Genomic DNA, 17,261 nt, shown 5'->3' on the forward strand with positions numbered 1-17,261 from the left:
AGCCCGGCCTGTGCCCTCTCGCAGTCTGGGACCCCTCGGGGGATGACCACCTGCTGGCTTAGGCCCACTTCCTGGGGGATTGGGCCTAAACTGGCAGTCAGACATCCCTCTGGCAGCCCGGAAGCCCTCGGGGGATGTCCACTTGTCAGCAAGGAGAAGGCCTAAGCTGCAGTCAGACATCCTTAGCGCTGCTGAGGAGGCGGGAGAGGCTCCCACCACCACCGCTGTACTGGCAGCCATCAGCCTGGCTTGTGGCTGAGCAGAGCTCCCCCTGTGGGAGCGCACTGACCACCAGGGGGCAGCTCTAGCAATGAGCGTCTGCCCCCTGGTGGTAAGTGTGTTTCATAGTGACCAGTCATTCCCAGTCGTTCTGCTGTTAGGGTCAGTTTGCATATTACCCTTTTATTATATAGGATAGAGGCCTGGTGCATGGGTGGGGACTGGCTGGTTTGCCCTGAAGGGGGTCCCAGATCAGGGGGGGTGTCCCATTGGGGTGCCTGGCCAGCCTGGGCGAGGGGCTGATGGGTGTTTGCAGGCTGGCCACACCCCCTTCAGGGAGGGGAGTATTGCTGGGGTGCCTGGCCATCTTGGGTGAGGGGCTGATGGCTGTTTGTGGCTGGCCACAGTCCCTTCAGGGTGGGGTCCCCACTGGGGTGCCTGGCCAGCCTGGGTGAGGGGCTGATGGCTGTTTGCAGGTTGGCCACAGCCCCCAGCCACCCAAGCTCCCCATGGAGACTGGCTGGAAGCAGGTATCTGGGATTTATTTATCTTCTATAATTGAAACTTTGTTGCCTTGAGCAGAGGCCACAACTGGCCAGGGCAGGCGGGAAGCTTGGCTTCCTCCGTCGCCGGGGCAACCAAGCCTCCTGCTTGCTCCAGCTCTGTGGCTGCCGGCCGCCATCTTGGTTGGGTTAATTTGCATACAATCGCTCTGATTGGCTAGTGGGCATGGCTTGGAGCAGCTATTTCTCTTTTATTAGATTAGATTTGCTGGTCTTACAAAATCATCAACTTAAAAATTAGCCTACTATATTTGGTCAAACATTTAATTAACTCACCCCTAGAGCCTTGGCAGGGCCAGACCAAATGATTTTGTGGGCCTTACACGGCCCCAGGGCCTGATGTTCCCCAGCCCTGCCAAAAGAATTCTCTCTCTTATGTTCTTGATTGCTCTTGGCGCATTGCTCTTGACTGTTCCATTGGGAAAATGTTTACAAGGTGAATCAACAGGTAAACAAGGGAAACATTGATCTAACTACTTAGTTCTTTATACATTAATTCGGCTGGCCTATGCAAAGCTCTCCTCTTATTATTTTAAATTCAATTATTTATTCATTTCCTCTTATCTCCACACTATCTGCTTCCATCTCCCACATTAGGCAAGATTTGAATATATTTAATATTTATCTTTCTGCTTCTATGAAAAACTGTATTCTTGCAAAATAGGCATTTATTTTGCAAAATGTATACTGTTCTTTTACAAGCACGCATTTTCAATTTACACTAATGACATTGTGTAATGTATCTTATCCTGCTTTTCTCTTTCTCATTAAGCACTCTGTCTTCACTATCCAACCATTTTTCTATATTTGGTCCATTGCTTCCAACTACGGTATAACTAGATCTCCATAACAATTGTACCATATTTTACCTAGCCACTCTCCACAAATGAAATAAATAGCCTTATCAATGTCCTCTTACAGGTTGGTAAATAGAGAGTTTGGTCTGCATATTAGCCTAGTTTCCCCTAAAAAACAGAACCAATAGGACACATATATATGTGCGTATGTATGTGTAGCAAGAAATGTAATATAAAAAATTGGCTCACATGATTAGAGAGGCTGTTAGGTCCCAAGATCTGTAGGGTGAATCACAAATTGGAGACCCAAGGGAGTTGACAGGAGAGATCTAGAAGGAAAAAGCAGCAGGCCCATGGCCCAGGCAAGAAAACTTCTCAGGGAAAGGTTAGGCTTTTTGTTCTATTAAGGACTTTGTAAATTTTTATTTTTATTGTTGAGAGTATTACAGATGTCTCCTATTTTCCCCACTTTGCCCTCCTTCACCTGACTCCCACCCCACCCCAAGCCTTCATCTCATCTATAATAATAAAAGCATTATATGCTAATTAAACCAGACAGCCAAACGACCTTCCATACATCCTTCCGGATGACCTTCTGGATGAAGCCGGGGCGTAGGGCCAAGCCCCTTGCATGAATTTCATGCATCAGGCCTATATAGTATGCATATAAATTCTTTGGTTACTCTCTTCCTGCCCCCTAACCCCACTTCCTTCTGAGATTCCACATTCTGTTCTGTGCTTCTATGTCTCTGGAATTATTTTTCTCATCAGTTTATTTTGTTCATAAGTTTCCACATATGAGTGAGATCATGTGACATATTCAGGCCTTTACCTAATTGTATGAGGCCCACCACATTATAGAGAATAATTTGCTCTACTCATTTTATCAATTTAAATGTTAATCCTATCCAAAAACACCCTTACAAACATACCCAGAATGTTTGAGCAAATGTCTGGGCATCCCATAGCCCAGTCGAGTTGACACACAAAATTCTTACAGCATGTAAACCTGGAGTGTGAGTGTTGAATCACGCATGTGTACACTTAATTTGATCAGGCTTGCTCTCCTGGATGGTAAACCTAGTCCAGGTCTGCCCTCAGTGAATCAAGTTTCTTATTCCCAGGATTCTTTTTTTTTTTTTAATCCTCACCCAAGGATATTTTTTTCCATTGATTTTTAGAGTGGAAGGGATGGGGAGAGATGGAGAGAAACATTGATGTGAGAGAGACATGTCAATTGATTGCCTCCTGCACACGCCCAACCAGCCTGCAACCAAGATACCTGCTCTTTGCCAGAATCAAACTTGAGTCCACGGGCCAATGCTCTATCCACTGAGCCAAACTGTCCAGGGCATTCCCAGGGTCTTAATCCCTGCTAACACTTAGCGTCATCCAGCTTTCTAATTTTGTCAATCTACAAATTTTAAAGACATATCTCATGTTGTTTTAATCTGCATTTTTGATATTGAGTTTGAACAACTTGTCATGCAGGCTATCTGGTTTTCTCCTCTAATTGTTGTTTTAATGCTTAAATCTCCAATGTGCCTAAATTATCAGCCCAAATCATTTCATTTGTATTTTCTAAATTTTCTTGTTTGGTTTTGAGTGTGTTCTTATTAATTTTTTAAAAGAAGAAATGTTGGTCTCTTTAAATCTTCTTTATTATTTTTGCATTTTATTTCCAAATTTACCTCATGTAATAGTCCTCTTTTTTTACCCTCTTTGAGGAGGGTGGTGATTGCTTATTCTATACAGTACCCTCCTAAAAGCACAGCAAGAGCCTGGCACATAGTAGCTACACAATATAAGTTTGTTAAATGACTGAAATAATGAGAAAAAAATATCTAATTTAATAAAAGACAAACATGCAAATTGACCGTACCTTCACTACGCCTAAGCCACTCCCACCAGCCAATCAGAGCGACTATATGCAAATTAACCCAACCAAGATGGCGGCCGGCAGCCACGGAGCGGGAGCGAGCAGGAGGCTTGGTTGCTCCAGTGATGGAGGAAGCCAAGCTTCCCGCCTGCTGCGGCCGGCTCTGAGCTCCACTCAAGGCAACAAAGTTTCAATTATAGAAGATAAATAAATCCCAGATATCTGCTTTCAGCCAGCCGTGGCCATGGAGCTGGAGCGAGCAGGAGGCTTGGGTTTCCCCTGGCAATGGAGAAAGCCAAGCTTCCCACCCATCCTGGGTGGCTCTGAGCTCCACACAAGGCTACAAAGTTTCAATTATAGAAGGTAAATATGGTAAATAAATCTCAGAATAAAAAAAAAGAAAAAAAAGGAGAGGCTGGGAGCTTCCGTCGCTGGGGGGCTTGGCCAGCCTGAAAACGGCCCTCAGCCCCTCACCCAGACTGGCCAGGCAACTCAGTGGGGACCCCCCTCCCTGAAGGGGGTGTGACCAGCTGCAAACAGCCATCAGCCCCTCACCCAGGCTGGCCAGGCACCCCAGTGGGACACCCACTCTGATCTGGGACACCCTTCAGGGCAAACCAGCCAGTCCCCACCCATGCACCAGGCCTCTATCCTATATAATAAAAGGGTAATATGCAAACTGACCCTAACAGCAGAACGACTGGCAATGACTGGTCACTATGACACACACTGACCACCAGGGGGCAGACGCTCACTGCAGGGGCTGCCCCTTGGTGGTCAGTGCACTCCCACAGGGGGAGCTCTGCTCAGCCACAAGCCAGGCTGATGGCTGCCAGTACAGCGATGGTGGTGGGAGCCTCTCCTGCCTCCTCAGCAGCTCTAAGGATGTCTGACTGCAGCTTAGGTCTGCTCCCCGCTGGCAAGTGGAGTCCCCAGCTGCCAGAGGGATGTCTGATTGCCAGCTTAGGCCATTCCCCCAAGGGGTTCCAGACTGCGAGAGGGCACAGGCCAGGATGAGGGACCCCCCCACCTGAGGGCACAAATTTTTGTGCACCGGGCCTCTAGTATATATATATTTTAAAATCCTTACCTGGGGATATTTTCCAATTGATTTTTTAGAGGAAATGGAATGGAGGGGGAGAGCCAAAGAGATAGAAACATCCATCTGAGAGAGACGCATAAATTGGTTGCCTCCCACTCATACTCCTACCAGGGCCAGAGATCAAGCCTGCAACCTAGATGAATGTTCTTGACTAGAATTCAACCCAGGAACCTTTAGTCCTCGGGCCGATGCCCTATCCACTGAGCCAAACCATAACGTTGAAGTATACTGATTCTGTTCTTTTTTTTAAATTGAGTTTTCTCAAAGAAGTTTCATTTTCTCAATGAAGTACATATGGCCAAAGAAAAGAAACAATGAGTGAAGGAGAGAAACAGCTTATATTGAACTTGCCTTTCTACCATGGTTCAGTGTATCCATTGAATGAAAACATGCTTAGGAATGTGGGGAGCATGGCAATTCTCTCTTCCAAAAATAACAAAGACAAGAATACAGAGGTGGTGTTGTTTTTTAATAACACACTTTAGAGTCATTGGGTTCACAGAAATTTGAGAAAAAGATACAGAGTTTTCCCACACACCTCCTGCCCCACACATACATAGACTCCCTTAACCAACATCTCCTACCATGGTGGTCTATTGCAATTTTTGAGCCTACAATGACACTTCATTGTCATCCAAAGTCTATTGAAATACATTTTATGGTTTTAGACAAATGTATGAGATGCATCTATATTATTGTACTAGAGGCCCAGTGCACAATATTCATACACGGGTAGGGTCCCCAGGCCTGGCTGGCAATCAGGGAAATCAGGGCCTTCCGACTGGGGCCTCCCTTCATTCCATGCCGCTCCCTGGTGGTCAGCAAACATCATAGCGAGCGATAGAACTTGCGGTCTTCCGGTCGAACTCTGGCAGGGACACTTTGCATATTAGCCTTTTATATATATATATATAGATTATACAGAAGAGTTTCACTGCCCTGAAACTCCTCAGTGTTTTTTATAGTTATTCCTCCCTTTCCCAACCCCTGGCAAACACTGATCTTTTTACTTTTGCCTAAATATTTTTTGCCTTTTCCAGAATGTCATATAGGTGGAATCATACAGTAAGTGGTCTTTTCAGATTGGCTTCTTTCACTTAGCAATGTGCATTTACGATTCATCCATACTTTTCCTGGATTGGTAGTTTATTTATTTTTAGCACTAAATAATATTCCATTTTGTGGATATGCCACATTTATTTATTTATTCACCTAATGAATAACTTCTGGGTTGCTTTTAAGTTTTCATAATGATGAATAAAGGTGCAATAAACATGCATGTGCAGTGTTTTGTTGGACATAAATTTTCAACTTCTTTGGGTAAATATCATGGAGCATGATTGCTGCACATTATAGTAAGAGTATGCCAAGTTGTGTAAGAAACTATCAAATGCTCTTACAAAGTGGCTGTACCCTCTTGAGTTCCCACCAGACATGAAGGAGAGGTTCTGCTGTTCAACAACTTCACCAGCATTTGATGTTACTGTTTTGGATTTTGACCATTCTAACAGGTGTGTAGGGGTATGTAATTTGAATTTCCCTGATGATATATGATGTTGAACATCTTTTCTAATGCCTGTTTACCATCTGTATATAATCTTTGGTGAGGTGTTTGTTAGAGTCTTTGGCTCATTTTTAATTGGATCATCTGTCTCCTTATGGTTGAAAGTTTAAACAGCACTTAGTATATTTTATCAGCTGTATCTTTTGAAAATATTTTCTCCCAGACTGTGGCTTGTCTTCTCATTCTCTTGACATTGTCTTCACAGCAAAAAAAATTAATGAAGTCCAATTTATGAAATATTTTTTCTTCTGAAGTGTGTCTCATTTAGGTCTGTGATCCATTTAGACTTGATTAACTTTGATTTTTGTAAAGGCTGTAAGGTCTGTCTCTAGATTTACTTTTTTACATGTGGATATCTAATTTTCTAACACAATTTATTAAAGACTATCTTTGCTCCATTGTATTTCATTTGTTTCCATGTCAAAGATCAGTTGACTATATTTATGGAAGACTATTTCTGAGCTCTTCATTCTATTTCACTGATCTACTTGTTTACTATTTTGCCACTACCACATTCTCTAGAACACAATAATGGTATAGTAAGTCTTTAGGTTGGATAGTGTCAGTTCTCCAACTTTGTTCTTCTCCTTCAATATTGTGTTGGCCATTCTAGATAATTTGCCTTGCCCTATAAACCTTAACATCACTTTATTGGTATCCACACTATAACTTGCTGGTATCATGAAAGGGACTGCATTGAATTTATAGATCATATTGAAAAGTACAGTCATCTGGACAATATTGAAGCTTCCTATTCATGAACATGGAATACCTCATTTATTTAGTTATTCTTTGATTTTATTCATCAAAGTTTTATGGTTTTCTCCATATAGATCTTGTATATTTTTTTTATGTTTACACCTAAGTATTTCATTATGGGAAGTGCTCATGTAAATGTTATTGTGTGTTTAATTTCAAATCCCACTTGTTCATTGCTAATATATAGGAAAACAATTGACTTTTGTATATTAACTTTGAATCCTGCAATCATTCCATAATCATTTATTAGTTCCAGGAGGGTTTTTTGTTGTTGTTGATTCTTTTGGATTTTATACATAGATAATCATGTCACCTGTGAACAAAGACAGTTTTATTTCTTCCTTCTCAATCTTGATGTTTTTTAATTTCCTTTTCTTGTCTTATTGAATTTGCCATAACTTGCAGTACAATGTTGAAAAGGAGTGGTGAGAGAGGACATTCTTGCCTTGCTCCTGATCTTAGTGGAAAAGCTTCAAGTTTCTCATGATCAACTATGACATTTATATAGAAATTTTAAAACACAGTTACAAAAACTCTTATTACTAGAAATATAATCATCAGTAATACTGAGAAGAGTTCTGTGAAGCTGACATCTGAAATGAATATCAGATATACTTTAGTATAGCACAAATCATGAGGGCTATAAATCCACAATATTAAAAACATAAAGAAGAAATAGCATGCACTGGAAATATCAAGTACTAAAATAAGATTGCCTGTGCACTGCTAATGCATAGGGAAGTAGATATTAAACATTAGCCAAGAAGTTTGATCATAGACCAGTGATGGCGAACCTATGACACGCCTGTCAGAGGTGACACGCGAACTCATTTTTTTGGTTGATTTTTCTTTGTTAAATGGCATTTAAATATATAACATAAATATCAGAAATATAAATCTTTGTTTTACTATGGTTGCAAATATCAAAAAATTTCTATATGTGACACAGCACCAGAGTTAAGTTAGGGTTTTTCAAAATGCTGACACGCCGAGCTCAAAAGGTTCGCCATCACTGTCATAGACTCTGCTATTGAGTGAATAATGGGGAAGGAGGGAAGATTTCCAGCAACCATTTTTTAAATGAGGAAAGAAATAACTTTTGCAAGAACACAACATCAAAAACTAAGTTTCTTTCCTGCAAAACACCACAAAAGAGAGTCAACACACCAAAAAATGAAAGTAGATATCATGCATGAAGAAAAAGTTCTGAATGATTTTGTGCCAAAAGGCTTCAACAAATATGTTTGAAGCACCTATGAAAGTGTTGTCAAGGAAACAAGAATAGTTAGTGTCTTAGTCCATTCAGATAGCTTAAATAACAAACACTTGTTTCTCACAGTTTTGGAGGCTGAGAAGTCCAAGATAAAGGAACTGAGAGATACGGTGCCTGGCAGGGCCCCCTTCTTGGTTCGTAGATGGCAATGTCTCCTTAGTGTTCTTGATAAGGGGTGAGGGGAAGGGAGCTCTGTGGGTCCCTTTTATAAGGACACTAATCCCATTTATGAGAACGCCAGTTTCGTGATCTAATTACCTCCGGAGAAATTTAAATTTAAGTGTCAACTTGACTGGATGCCCAGCTATTTGCTGAAATATTATTTATAAGTGTGTCTGTGAGGGTGCTTCTGGATGAGGCTAGCATTTGAATCAGAAGACTGAATAAAGATCTGCCCTCACCAATATGCTCTCACCAGTACACACAGGCATCATCCAATCCACAGAGGCCTGAATAGGGCAAGGGCAAATTCCCTCTCTCTTGAGCTGGGATATCATCTTCCTTTTCCTTCATACATCAGAGCTTCTGTTCTTGAGCCTTTGAACTCCATAACTTATACTAGTGGTGTCCTCCTCCTTCTTTCTGCCCTACTTCTCCAGCCTTTGGTCTTGGCTTCCCTGGTTCCCAGTCCTTTGGACTTCACCTGCATTATATGACCTGCTTTCCCATTTATCCAGACTGCAGATGGCATATCATGACATACCTTAGCCTCCTTAATTGTCTGACTTAATTTGTACAATAAATCTCTTGTATCTCTATTTATCTACCTACCTATTATCTATATATATCTATCATCTATATCTATCTATCATCTATATCTATCTATTATCTATATCTATCTATCTATCATCTATCTATCTATCTATCATCTATTTATCATCTATCTATCTATATCTATCTATCTATCATCTATCTTCTATTGTATTGGCTTTGTTTCTCTGGAGAACACTGACTCCCAAAGGCCCCACACCTTATGCCAGCACACTGCATGCTAGAATTTCAGCATACGAATTAGGGGCAGGGTACAAATTTTCAGTCCATAACACTTAATAATTAGTTTCTGAATGACAACATAAATTGCACATTATAGTTTGGAATAGAGTACTGGTATAGGGCCTTTGTATTCTTACAGTTATATATTTTAAAAAAGCATATGTGTCCAATCAAGTAAAAAGTACATGCTAAGAAACTCACATAAATAGTTTATTTCTCACAAATATAACATCCAACCTATTGCTTTCATTGCTCAAGAGATTACCTCCGATACTAAAGACTATTTTTGTTTGACCATTTTATATGGGATTTGAAACAAAATAATCACTTAATAAATTTGAAAGAGAAGCTTTTCTGCTTGTAAAAACCCACTCCTCAGGAATTGCTATTTTCCCAAGTGCAGTCTCTATCCTATGTCATCTTTAACGGGAATTGGACAGAATGATGAGCTCCATGTTTACAGCACCCAAGTTTGAATTACTTCAGCAAAACAAGGTGAGTTATTTTGTGATCCACCAGATTCAAAGCCTCAAATGTTAACCTGTTAAACCTTGCTCTTTCTAGACGTCTGAGTACTCTTAAATACACATTCACATTTTCAAAGGATATATAATAAAGGCAACAGGAGCCAATAGATAATCATTCCCATAATTGCGATAATAATTTATAAAAATAATAATATATTTTTTTAATTTGGGGAATCAAATCAAGTTTTGGAAATTTTTGACAATTTGAACCCAGTTGCTACAGTGATTTACCAACACTGTTTAACAAACAAACAAGAAAAAAACTCATCCCCACTTACCTAAAAAGTGTATAAATTTTGACATTTAAAAAAATTAACAGTATGACACAACGCTTCATGTTGGAATCAAAAGAGAAAATGGAAAGATGATTCAGGTAAAGATAAAGAACAGTAAAGTGTTTCCCGATGCTGCGGCAATACCACAGCCTCACTCCCAGGAAGGGCACCTTCCTCCTCCCGCAGTGCCAGCCGGTGGGAGCGTCCATCGCAGGCCTCCTACCCTGAGTGTAATGCTGCCTGTGTCGCACTGCATCCTGGGCCCTGTACTGACAGTGCAATCACTCCCTCCTCCCCCCTCCCCAATGTGCGCACACAAGCACACACCTGGATCCAGGAAAAGGGGTGGGGCCACACGGAGTCAGCTCTGAGCTTTGCAGACACTGAGTGACTGACCACAGGGAGTGAAGCATTTGCTTCACTGAGATCAAAAAGCCCCGCCTCCCCTGCTTCCCAGGCCCACGTTCCTGAAAACAACAACAAAACACACCTTCTCATTGCCGCTTTGATTGTGCTCTACTGGACCCACACACCTGTGAGTGCAGAGAACAGTGTGCTCTGGCAACTTCCTGAGCCATGTGCACCTCAGGGCAGTGTCATGGTAGAAGTAAGAACAATGTAGTAGAAGGGGCAAGGGGAGGGAGCCTTTCGACTGTCTCCTTGTTCAGGCTTCTCCTTCCTGCCCCCCTCTACCATGGCTGGTCAGAACCAGTCTTCTTCCAGCCCCCCCCAACACCCACCCCACATCCTGTGGAAAGCTTTTAAGTATCAGTACTTAGACTCATCAATTCATCTTTGTCTGAATTTAAGGGAAGATTCATATCATTGATTTTTCTTACCATGAAACTTTTACTTTCAGGCCCAAGCAAATTGATGTTCATCTTCAACCCTCCCCATAGTCTCCCAGGCACGCTCCTTCAATGCTGTGTGCTCTGTAGGACACAGAGCTCCACGGTGGGGGTGGGGGAGATGAGGCGTAGTTACTGAAATGCAATGTAAAAACCGAGAGAAAAATCACTGCAGCCTCACTCACCGCATTTCCAAGGGTCAGGCTGGACTTTATCTTCCAAAGTGTCCTCTTAGGCTTTATCGCATCCTGGGTAAGTCTTAGATGCTACTGTTCAGAGATACCAGAACTAATTTTCTATCAATAATAACATTATGGCCCAGCCAGTGTGGCTCAGTGTTTGAGCATTGATCTATGAAACAGGAGGCCACGGTTCAATTCCCAGTCAGGGCACATGCCTGGGTTGCAGGCTCAATCCCGGGTGGTTACATGCAGGAGGCAGCCAATCAATGATTTTCTCTCATCATTGATGTTTCTATCTCTCTCCCTCTCTGAAATCAATAAAATGTATATAAATGATAATAATATGCTTTGTTATATTTTTGTATAATTCATTCACTCATTAAACAAACATTTATTGAGTGGCTTTATGTACTGAGCACTGAGCAAGTCACTTAAGAAAAAAGATACAGAATTTGTAAGATACAGATTCTGTCTGTTGTAGGAAGAAGGAAAGTAAAGAACCATAGGGCAGTGCGCTAGGGCTTTAGGTGAAAACCCCAGGTCATGAAGAAGGGCACCCTCACTCTGCCCAAGGGGTATCTGAGGAGTTTTGGCCAGAGAGCACTTCTGATTTCGCACTTGCAGACTCATGAAGAGGGTGTGCACTAGAACCCAGGGAGACGGGGATCACATGACTCTTTACTGGCAGAACCCAGGGAGCCCAGTCCAAGGTACGGGGGCAGCACAATGATCCTGGAGACCACGCGTGCCCAACAGGCATGGCTGGGCCATGCCCTGGAGGCCCTCCTGCGCACTGGTGAGGGCTGTGACTTTACCACCCAGGGAGCTGACAAGGGTGGGGCCGTGTGCACAGCACCTCACTGGTGGCTGTCAGGGCTGCATCTCCCTGGTTCTAGACTCATTGTGGGTGGATGTTAAATTCCAGACCTTGAAAGCTTCAGGAGGGGCTCTAAATTCTTGGTTTGAAGGAGAAAATAAGTTAGAATAGTGAATCCATTTTTGCTATTTATTAATCATGACACTAGAACAAGTTAACTTTGTCATACCCTGTTTACCTATTTGCATATTGGGGTGAACTGGGCTGCTCTCTCAGGGCAATATCTTATTGTGTAAAATGCTCGCTGCCTTCATGGAGACAAAGCACATGGAGATATTAACCAGGACTCCCTCATCCTGCCTGGTGCCCCGCATTCCACTTTCCCCGTCTGTTGTCAACCCTGGGCTTTAGGGTTCAAAATCCAAATCGCTAGCAATGGTGCCAGTCTGAGAGGAAAGCAAGAGTCGGCTCTAGCGTGTGTGTCTGAGAGTTTTCTGTCCTTCTGTTCTATCCCACGCTTTCAGGCATGAGACAACCATCCCGATAGTTTGGGGGAAGTCAAGGATAGAAGGAGCTGCTGTAATACATTACCACCAAGTTGGTGGCTTAAAATAACACACATCTAGTCTCCCACAGTTCTTCGTGGGGAAAATCAGAGGGCCACGGCCCCTGAAGAGGCTCTCAGGAACGTTTCCTTGCCATGCCAGACTCCGCAGGTGTTGACGCCCCTGGCCGATGTCCTCTTCTTCCACCTTCAAAGCTCACGTAGAACAACCTCAATCTCAGCTGCTACACATGGCACCGCCTCCTCTCCCCTGTCTGCAGTTATGGGGGCCTCTCTGTGCCCCTCTTCTAGGGCAAAGTGATGGCATTTAGGGTCCAAGTAAACATTCCTGGAAATCACCCCCATCTCAAGATCCTTCCATTAATCAACATCTGCAAAGCCTTTTTAGCAGGTTAAGGTAACCAATTCTGGGATTCAGACCTGCCCATCTTTGGGGGCTGTTGTTCAGCCAACCAGGACTCCCTGCCTGGTAACGCCAGGAGCGCTGGAGCAGAGCCACACAGGTGAGCCCTGGGAGCTCAGGGCCTGTGAGGCAAGGGGCCCTTGCTATCAGGTCATCCCGAGTGAGGAATCAGCTCACGCTTCCTTGTGCTGTGTGTAGCACCCCCTCACCTGGTCCTGGTCCTGCAGTGAGTGCCTTGTGCTCCACATTGCAGAGCAGGGCCCAAGAGCTGGGATGCCTTTGCCTCTCTCTCTCTCTCTCTCTCTCTCTCTCTCTCTCTCTGTGTGTGTGTGTGTGTGTGTGTGTGTGGCAGGGCATAGAGTAACAGACAGGGAGAAAGATATAGAGCCATAAGACAATTTCCCATGATCATAAGAGTAACACCCAGTCTAGTAACACTGGAGCAGGTTTTACTCCCAGCAGGGACACCACCATGGCTCAGATGAGCATCCCCAGGAAGGTACATGTAACATCAGGGAAAAGCGATGGGAAGATCACAGATGGGCAGCAATTAAACCTCCTGAAGAATGAAGCCTGGAAGAGGAAATGGAAGGCTGCAGGTCTTACAGGCCTGTGCACACATCCTGTGTCTCGTTTATGCAGCCCGTTGAGCAGCATGCTGCGGTCCTCCTGACTTGCCCCTGGGACAGAGGCTGTTGGTGCACATTTGTGCTGGGCCCTGCTCCCGACACTCAGGAGAGAACAGCACCTTCCCTGCTCCACCCTCCTCCTGCCACCCTCGGCCCTGGAGCCCTGAGGACAGTTACCCAGTCTAATTATACAGCAACAGAAGAAAAAACACACACATTTCCCCCAACAGCAGCTAGCACTTCCTATTTATTTGTCCACTATTTATAACTCACTCCGACAAGAAGGTCTTATCTCCTCCCCCCCACCACCACTCTCCAAATGAAATTTCTCTAGGCTGGACCCAGTTTTATCTAAATTGGTTGGACAGAGGAATACAGCATATATAATCCATATTGAAAGACATAAGACTTTCTCCTTGCACTTGAAATAAAAATAAACAACAAGCAAAATGAGCATGGATAGGGGAAAATTAATTTACTTCCCTACCTAATTAGTAGATTCAGGATAAATGTATCTGCTTAGCTCCCTAATTATAATAATACTTAGCAGTTCCATGAAACTCTTCATCATGAGAAATACCACCCTCTGCCAACACTAAATAATTAATCTTCAGCATCTTATCTGAGCAAAGGAAGTGCCATGAGGTTGGAGGGGAGCAGAAGGCCAGGGTGTGATGCAAAGCCCCCCCCCTTATCATTAAAGCAGAAGCTGCCCCACACACCCGTTTCTTGGCCTCAAGACCTGGGAGCCAGGGGACCATCTGTCACCAGGGAGAAGGCTTCAACCATGTCCTTGAGCCTGTAGATGTCACCCCACTGGCTGGGTATCTAGAATGCCTGGTCCTGCAGGGAACAAAGCCAAGGTGGCCCTGAAGGAGCCACCCAGGCCACGCTGGAGTGAGGAGCAATCAGCAGGTGAGACCGTGCTCTACTATGGGCTTTCTGTCCACTTCTCGGGTTGATGTTTACTCCTCTGGTTCTTTCCTTTTTCCTGTGGTTGGATTCAATTCCTGGCTTCACTTCTATCAACTCAGAACTTCTCATATAGACGTGTGCCTCTCACCTTCTTCAGGTACCAGAAATTTCTTTGTCTTCAAATACTATGGCCTCACAGTTCCTGCTCTTTAAATCAGAACCTTAAACAGACACAAGCTCAGCCCACAGGGAGTCGGGTTTGCTGCTGCAGCCTCCTGAGCAAGGGTGCTGGCCACCTGGAGGAGCCATTCTTCTGCTGTGCCTTCCTCGTCGGTTCTTTCTTCAGCTGGGAGCCCAGCAGGCCTCCATCGTGGACTATGCCAGCTAAGGCAGAAGTGTTGGCTCAGGCCAGGACCCGGTGCAGGTGAAGGGGAAGCAGGCCTGTCTCCCTGCCTTTCACACCTTATACTTGCCTCCAGCTGCAGGGGCCCCATTGTTCTCAGATACTGAAACCACATTATTCTGATAAAAGAAAAAATGAGAGAGAGAGAGAGAGAGAGAGAGAGAGAGAGAGAGAGAGAACCAGTGCAATCATTGTATTTGGTACTTGATGGACACTCGATAAAATATGTTTAAAAAATTAAATTTCAAATTATTTGCTGAGGCATTATTTTTTGTGACTTTCAGGGGGAAATAAACAAAACTCATAACCAAGCAATGGCAGGCATCTAGGACTCTGAGATCTTGCCTTTGTCATGTGGGCACTGCTTACATTTCACTTTTGTTATATTTTATTTGTCCCTTAGATTTATAAACATACTAGGCCATAAAAATATTGGTTATATTTAAAATTTGTTAAAGCTCAAAGTTTCTATAATGGGGTAGGAATGATTAGTTCTAATTAGATAGCTTTGAAGCAATGTAATTATGCAACAGTTTTAAAAACAAAATTGTTTTTATATGAATCCAAAAAAAGACCCACTCTGACAGAACATGGGGGCTGGCAGGACAGCAGTGAGGGAGAGAGTGTGAGTGAGTGAGGGAGTGAAAGGGGAGTGTGTGGACATGTATGGTGTGTGTGTGTGTGTGTGTGTGTGTGTGTGTGTGTGTGTGTGTGTGAGTGAGGGACAGTTAGATCCTGCAGGACTTTTGGGGGCTGGCAGACTGGGCTATCTTAGGTAGGGAACCCTGCTACTGCTGCTAGCACTCGCAGGGCGACTGGCTTGGGCACTGAAACCAAGCCATCTTGAAGGGAAGAGCTTCTGTGAATAGAGGCCCAGCCTCACCACCACCTAGACTGGCCTCAGACACCACCCAGGACCCTACAGCCAATCTGGCCAAAGACCTGCTACCTTAGCTGCAGACCCACAGACACCAGGACTCCAGCCTCCCTGGCTTCAGGCTCCTGTGAGTCCCAGAGTGCATGATCCTCCCCAAACCACCATTGCGGCCACAGGCTTTGCATGTCCTGGCACCTGGGCACTCCGGTGACTCACCGTGTGTGTGACTCTCTCACTGACCCACCTCTGTGGCCCCAGGCCCCTCGCATCCCGGCATTTAGGACCTCCATTGACTCAGGGTGAACAACCCTACTGCCAAGTCCCCCATTTCAGCCACTGGCTCTGTGTAACTCAGCTCCTGGACTCAGGTGAGAGCAAAAATGGGGAGACCAAGAAACAACCACCAAAAGGAAAGAAAAGGAGGAATTGACAGAAAATGAATGAAATGGAGGCATGCAATATGTCAAAAATATATCAGAGTAAGAGTCATATAGTTCATAAACCAGGTGAATGAGAAAATCAACAACTTATGTAAGAATCAACTGGAAATAAAATATGATATAGCTACAATAAAAAAACACAATGGAAGGTTTCAACAGTAGACTAGAAGAAGTGGAGGACTGAATTAGTGAGTTATAGGTTTCTCTAACCTATAAAACAGGTTAGAGAAACACACCCAATCTGAACAGCATTGGAGAAAAAAATTAGAAAGCCATATTTGACCACATGGGGGTGGCCATCTTGTGCAAGGGTGTGATGGTCAATTTGCATATTACCTCTTTATTATATAGGATAATAAACTCACAGAAAGAGAAACAAACAAACAAAAAAAATCATTTACCATTGCACCAAAAAAATTAAGATACCTAGGAATAAACTTAACTAAGCACATAAAAGTCCTATACTCAGAAAACCACAGGACATTGAAAAAAGAGATAGAGGAAGATGTAAACAAATGGAAGAATATACTGTGTTCATAGATTAGTAGAATTGACATCATTAAAATGTTCCATATTATCCAAAGCAATCTATAGATTTAATGCAATCCCCATTAAAATACCAATGGCATATTTCACAGACCTCGAAAAAACTGTACAAAAATTCATATGAAACAAAAAAAGACCCTGAATAGGCACAGCAATCTTGAGAAAGAACAAAGTTGGAGGTATCACAATACCAGATATTATGCTATATTATAAAGCCACTGTTCTCAATACTGCCTGGTACTGGCACAAGAACAGACATATAGATCAGTGGAATAGAATAGAGAGTCCAGAAATTAGCCCGAACCAATATGCTCAATTAATATTTGACAAAGGAGGTAAGAGCATACAATGGAGTCAAGACAGTCTCTTCAATAAATGGTGTTGGGAAAATTGGACAGATACATGCAAAAAAATGAAACTAGACCACCAACTTACACCATACACAAAAATAAACTCAAAATGGATAAAGGACTTAAACATAAGACAGGAAACCATAAAAATACTAGAGGAATCCACAGGCCCAGTGCACAAAATTCGTGCACTGGTAGGGTCCCTAGTGGCTGCCGGCTGCCAGCTGGGTACTTCCTCCCTTCCCCCGGCTGGCCTCACCCGCTGGTCGAACTCCCGGACGACCTCCCGGTCGAGGGGACAATTTGCATACTACACTTTTATTATAAAGGATTTG

Source organism: Myotis brandtii, unplaced genomic scaffold (genome assembly GCF_000412655.1).
Source record: "Myotis brandtii unplaced genomic scaffold, ASM41265v1 scaffold33, whole genome shotgun sequence".
Classification (NCBI taxonomy): domain Eukaryota; kingdom Metazoa; phylum Chordata; class Mammalia; order Chiroptera; family Vespertilionidae; genus Myotis; species Myotis brandtii.